The sequence below is a fragment of the Hibiscus syriacus genome, unplaced genomic scaffold, assembly GCF_006381635.1.
Source record: "Hibiscus syriacus cultivar Baekdansim isolate YM2019G1 unplaced genomic scaffold, ASM638163v2 tig00111947_pilon, whole genome shotgun sequence".
NCBI classification, from domain to species: domain Eukaryota; kingdom Viridiplantae; phylum Streptophyta; class Magnoliopsida; order Malvales; family Malvaceae; genus Hibiscus; species Hibiscus syriacus.
Genome location: NW_024063219.1, coordinates 968,534 through 975,122, shown reverse-complemented (window position 1 = coordinate 975,122; position 6,589 = coordinate 968,534). Strand labels below are relative to the sequence as shown.

Here is a 6,589-nt window from a genome sequence, read left to right as displayed (position 1 = left end):
TAACCGAACGAACATAACCGAACGTTCACTAACGTAAATGAACGAACGAGACCTATGTTCATGTTCGTTCATTTAATTAAACGAACACAAAATCTTGTTAATATTCGTTCATTTAATAAATAAACGCACATAAACGAACTTCCCGCCGCACGGTTCATGAACAGTTCGCTGAACGTTCAGTTCATTTACAGGCCTATCGTTCGATGTAGACGATTTGGGGTTATTCTTTCAAATAATTTTTGGAGGGCCTAATTCTTTAAATAGTTATTTATTTAGGGTTTTTAATATAAAGATTCTCACTATCTTTGTCCCCCTTGATATTTTTATGCTTCCTTTATTTTCTCCCCCCACCCCCTATATTTCAGTTCTAAAGTGCTTCAACTTCAACTCACTTACCGTTTATATTTCCAAAATCTCGATTCTCTTGCCTCTCATGTTCAATCTCTGCAGTTGGATTTCCTTCTACATACTGACCGTCGTCGTTGTGACGGGGCAGCCTACGCCTACAGCTCCACCAAAGGCTGACCCCTCCGGTCTTTACAATCATTTCGACCCCTCCATGGTCATCGTTGTTATGTTCCTCGTCGGCGCTTTCTTCTTGGTCGGTTTCCTCTCCGTTTACATCCGCCGTTGTAACGAAGCTCACGCTATGGCCATCGCGTCCGCCGCCGCAGCTGGTCCCTCTTCTCAAATGTTCCGGCTGAAAGGTCTTGATCCGACAGTGATCGAGAGTTTCCCCATTTTTGCATATTTTTATGTTAAGGACCTTCAACTTGGGAAAGCGGCGTTGGAATGTGTTGTTTAGGGGTGAGCAACGAAACCGAGAAAACCGAAAAACCGACACGAACCGAGTAAAACGGTTCGGTTTGGCTTTAAACGGTTCGTTTTCGGTTCGGTTTAAAGGCTTCATTTTTTTGATTCGGTTCGGTTCGGGTTTTCCATATGGAACCCATTTGTTCCATATTAAACCGAATAGGCAATTTTTGTAAAAAAAATTATAGTTTCAAGTGATTTTTTCATTAAAAAACCGAAAAACCGAACCGAACCGAACCGAACCGAAAAACCCGAACCGTTAAAAAACCCGAACCGAACCAAAAAAAACCGGTTTCGGTTTTTTAACTAGTCGGTTTCGGTTTCGGTTTCGGTTTAAATATTGAAAAACCGTTTATTTCGGTTCGATTCAGTTTTTGGTAAAAAACCGAACCGAACCGAACCGAATACACCCCTAGTGCTGTTTGTTTGAGTGAGTTCCAAGACGATGAAACTCTGCGTTTAATTCCGAAATGCTGTCACATGTTTCATCCTGATTGTATCGACGCTTGGTTGGCTTATCAAGTGACCTGTCCGGTTTGTAGAGCTAAACTCACTCCCGATTCCGGTGCCAACGCCGAACAAGTCGAGTCATGCTCAAATATCACCGAGTTGAACTCGAACAATAACAACAATAGCGACTCGAGTCCTCCGACAACACCACTAGTTGAAGAACAAAGTGGGTTGGTCATTCAAATCAATGAAACCAGACCTAAAATATCGGGTAAGTTTCCACGTTCTAACTCAACGGGTCACTCACGGATTCAACCCGAGGAGAACAAGGAAATGTTTACGTTAAGGTTGCCAGAGGAAATCAGGAAGCAAATTGCGAAAAGCGGACGGTTGAAGCGTACAAGGAGTTACGACGTCGTATTGGGAATGGAATGTAGTACAAAGAATGGGGAAGGAAGTAGTAGGGGGAAAAGTATCGCAGACCGCTGGCTGTTTTCAGTAACTCCTCAGTTTGTTTCAAAGTTGGGTTCGATTAAGTCTCCGAAGGGGGCGGCGTTGGTGGCGGCGACGGAGGAGATGGGTCTAATTCATGGAGAGGGTTAACGTCCGTTAAAGAGAAACTAAATTGTCTCAACCTGAAAGTGGAGAAAGTTGACAAAGTAGATTCCTCGTCCTGGCCTCCTGTTTAGTCGTCTTTAAGAATTCGGTACCAGTAATGAAGATTGACGGTATATTAAATTTGTAATTAGAGTAGAATTTAGGTTTACTTAATTCTGGTTTTGGATAAGGAAGACCCATTACAAGCAATCTCAAAATTAAATTTAGTGGGAGATGAACGCCTTTACCGGTCGTCGATGCCAATACTTTTTACCTAAAAGATACACTTAAAGAAATATTTTGTAATTTAGAACTATTTTTTAATTAATTTTCAAAAGGACGTCATTTTGTATCATATAATACTGGACTCATTTAGATAATCAAACTTGGGAAATAATGTCATACACTAATATAGGAATACATTCTCAAACATATAATGCCTCTCCCTTAAATATCTGAATATTCTTAATTCCAATTAAAGAAAAATGCACTCAATATCAGATAATACCAAAACTATTTAACTGAATCAAATTGATTTAATATAAATTTAAATATTTTTTTTTACTTTTTATTTATAATAACAAGTCGAGTAATAATGAAATAACTTGTACATTGCAATAGCTTGATATTGCTTAAACAATGTCTCAAGGTCGAGTCCTTGTGTATACAAAAAATTTCTTTTAGGAGATTCACTCACCAAAGTCAAGTGTGCGACGCGGATCAATCTGGATTAATTAAGGTAAATTCTTGAAATTGGGAGGGCAACAAAAAAATTTATTGAAAATATAGTACAAACTTCTAAGGAAGAAAATTTTCAACATTGGAAGAGTGTGAATGTCTCAAAGTAAAAAAGAAAGAAATTGAAACTAAAAGATTGGATTTCCCCCCTACATTATAAGGGATCAGTGGTTAAACCCTATTAGATAACCATCTTCCGCCACATGTAAAGCAGTAAAGGTACAATAAAAGATAGGGGTTTCTTTTGAATTTTGTTAGCTTTTTTAAAAGTTTTAGTATTTATTTGTTTTTATTGTATATAAATAATAGATTTAAAACATGAAAACTGAAATTTAAAATTGACGGTACCTAATAGGCTTTGAACTTGAAATTAAAAAAATATGACAATTTTAATTAAATTATTTAACCAATAGATTTCAATTTAAAATACTTTATAAATAAACAATATGAAAAACCTTAACGTATTTTATAGTTAAAATTATTTGAATTAATTTGATTTCATTAATTTATTTAATTAAGATCGAAACATGCACATCCTATCACCATCCCTCTTACCAACCACCACCGACACAAAATTCACCTCTTACCCTATCATTTCTTTTATCTTCGGCGCGAGAGCAAGGGCATTGAACTCAGTGGTTAAATTTCTTTTTCAATCCCTTCAGAAAGTTAATTCTATCTTACTCTTAATTAAACAGAAACATTCTGTTATTTGTCTCTCCCAAAATTACTAATTTAATTAAAAACATTTTAACACATAAATCTAACTCTACCAAAATTTTCATGGTTTGTGTAATTCCTTGGGAAATGTTCTGGCTTCATCCCCACTCCCCAGACGCGACATACGCGACATAGTATAACAATTTCATCCTTATTCAAAGGCTAATTACACCACAGTAGGCGTGGCCCACTTGGTAAAGCAAGGGCTCTAGGGATTGTGAGTTGGTCTCATGTTCTAGGTTCGAATTGTGCTGGTTGGAAATCCTGGAAAAAAGAGAGAAACAGAGTGGTGGGTTCTTTGAGCCCCTCCGGAGGTGGTTGCCTTCTAGGGTCGGGTTCTTCAGCTTAGCATTGGGAGGTCGACGTTATAAAAAAAAGGCTAATTACAATGAAATTTATGAGTTAACATACCTATTAATTAATCAAATGATTAAGAATATTTATATTATCTTATTTTATATAAATTAAAATTTAAATATTTTTTTTGAAAGAGACATTTTGTATGTTATTAATTTCAACGGAACATACAAAATAACAATTTCATCCTTATTCAAGGCCTAATTACAATGAAATTTATTAATTAACCGGGCAACTAAAGATACCTATTAATTAATCGAATGATTAAGAATATTTATATTATCTTATTGTTAAAATACCTCTCTAAAATTAAGTGGAGGAAAAATAGTGTCTTAATCAGTGCCCAACAAAGCTATACACATACGAACAAAATCCATAGCGAACCTCCAAGAAAAACAAAGCATTCATTATCCATACAAACTATTACCCAAAATAACGTTCCTAACCTACACGAAAACTCAACCCACGGAATATAACCCGAAATTGCAGCAAGACTAAAACCGAAACCTGATGACCTCTCATAAATAGACCGGTGCCTGACTCAAGCTAAATACCTATGCCACCACTGCTATAAATCAAGGATCCAACTGCTACTACTTCTACAGGCACGACCAAGGAGACCTCCTCAAGAGCATCTCAAAATATATGAAAGTGCCACCACCGTCTACATGAGAACGAAGGACACCATTTCGCTAAGAGTTATATTGAATCACACTCTTTGACTTCCCGATCCTTAAGTCTTTGTTTCTTCGAAGCTTTGACTCGTTTCTTTCAGTTACAATTAAGACTTTGTTTTATATTTTAATCATGGAGCCGAATTTCTTATTAGTGATAGGTTTGCGATAAGACTTTTTAATACTTACTGATTCAGAACATTTTCCCTTATTGATAGCACTAGAATTTCCTTCATCACATATCAAGACATCAGGTGAACCTCTAATATCATAAATTCCACAATCACCATCTGATATTGAAACTACAATAGTTACAGGCTTAAAAAACCCATTCCTCGTGCATCTTCCATAGCTCGAGAAACGAGTTGGTTCAGCACATTCTCCAAACCAGCTTTATTATCAACAGCCTGAATCCCTTCTTTTAATATGTTTTCTCCCAAAATGATATCGGGACTGCACAAACCTAGGGAAACATTATCATTTAAAATTGGATTCTCTAAAGTTTTAGGGAACAGTGTTAAGCGTATAAAAGTATTATATTTTCTACCCTTTTAACTATAATTATTGCTAGATTTAGGTTTAGTATAGTTGCATTATTAGTCATTCATGCATAATTTCATAGTTTCCTTCATTAAGTTTTGATATTATATTTTGGTTGATTTTATGGAAAAGTTACTGCTGGTGTGTGTAAATTAGTGCATATTAGGAATTGCAATTGAAGTTGATTTTTGGAGGGGTCCACATCATTTTAGTTAATCACGACACAAGGAGATAATTCATATAAAGTTGGATATTCACGCAGAAGTTAAAGAAGGAAAAAGTCTTAATTGCAAGTGATTTAAAGATAAAAATAAAAGAAATTTATCACATCTTTTATTTAAAAAAGATTTAATAGCTCTTTTATTGGAATAACAACTCTCCTAAAAGAAGAAAAGGAATGCATGCATCTCCTATAAAAGAAAAGAGAAGACGCACAAAAAGGAGAGGCTAGAGAGAGAAAAGGGAGCACAATCTTCTTCGTTGCTAAAGAAAATTTGGTATGCTTAGTGAATACTAAGTAGGAAAGATAATCGTGAATAACTTGAGTGAATGAAAGTCTTCACGGGATGACTCTACCTAAAAGGCTAGGGGGTTCATTGTTGACATCATCTTACTACTCAATACTTGCAGGTAGTTGTGATAAGTTGAAGCTCTAGTTAAGTTAATTATTATGACATTGTTTGCCTTATTGATTAATTTGACAATTATGTTATTCTCTGCAAATACCCATGGTGGTGAACCTTCTCGACTAAGAGCACACACTTACACAAGCATCATAGGTTGAATTGAGTTAATTTCTTGTTGTCTTGAGGTTTAAAGGTAATTAGCAGAAAATCGATAAGGTTTTAGGGTAACAGGTACAAAGCAAAGGTAAGAGCGATGTTGTCTATTCTCTATAAAAAGTGGATATCATGCATTGCTTGAGGACAAGCAATAGCTTGAGTTTGAGGGTATGTTAAGCGTATAAAAGTACTATATTTTCTACTTTTTTAACCATAATTATTGCTAGATTTAGGTTTGGTCTAGTTGCATTATTAGTTTTTCATGTATAATTTCATAATTTCGTTAATCGTTAAGTTTGATATTACATTTTGATTGATTTTGTGGAAAAGATATTGCTGGTGTGTGTAAATTTGTGTAGATTATGAATTACAATTGAAGTTGATTTTTGGAGGGGTCCACCTCATTATAGATGATCATGTCACAAGGAGATATTTCATATAAAGTTGGATATTCACACAGAAGTTAAAGAAGGAAATAAGTATTAATTGCAAAGGATTTAATGATAAAAATAAAAGAGATTTATTTCTTTTATTAAAAGAGATTTAATAGCTCTTTTATTGGAATTAAAACTCTCCTCTAAGAAGAAAAGGAACATACACATTTCCTATAAAAGAGAAGACGCACTAAAAGGAGAGGTGACTAGAGAAAGAAAAGAGAGCACGGCATTCTTCTTCTTTATTTTTCTTTTCATGGGATTGGAAAAGCTTTATCTTGTAATCTTTTTTCACCCAACCATGAACTGAATTAATTTGGCTTGGATTATTGAGATTTTGTGGTTGTGAAACTTTTGGATTTGTTTAAGTTCTTGATTGTATTTTTAATTCAAAGTTTGTTCATTCTTGGATCTTTAATTGACTTCGAGTGAATTGGGAGAGGAACTCAAGAGTTTATCCATTTATCTAATATCGGGAGAGTTA

General features: G+C 35.0%; 1 pseudogene; it reads left to right on the top strand.

Annotated features, from left to right (window-relative positions):
* The first annotated feature begins 382 nt into the window (after window positions 1-382).
* Window positions 383-1,984, top strand: LOC120173398 (annotated as a pseudogene).
* The last annotated feature ends 4,605 nt before the right edge of the window (window positions 1,985-6,589 follow it).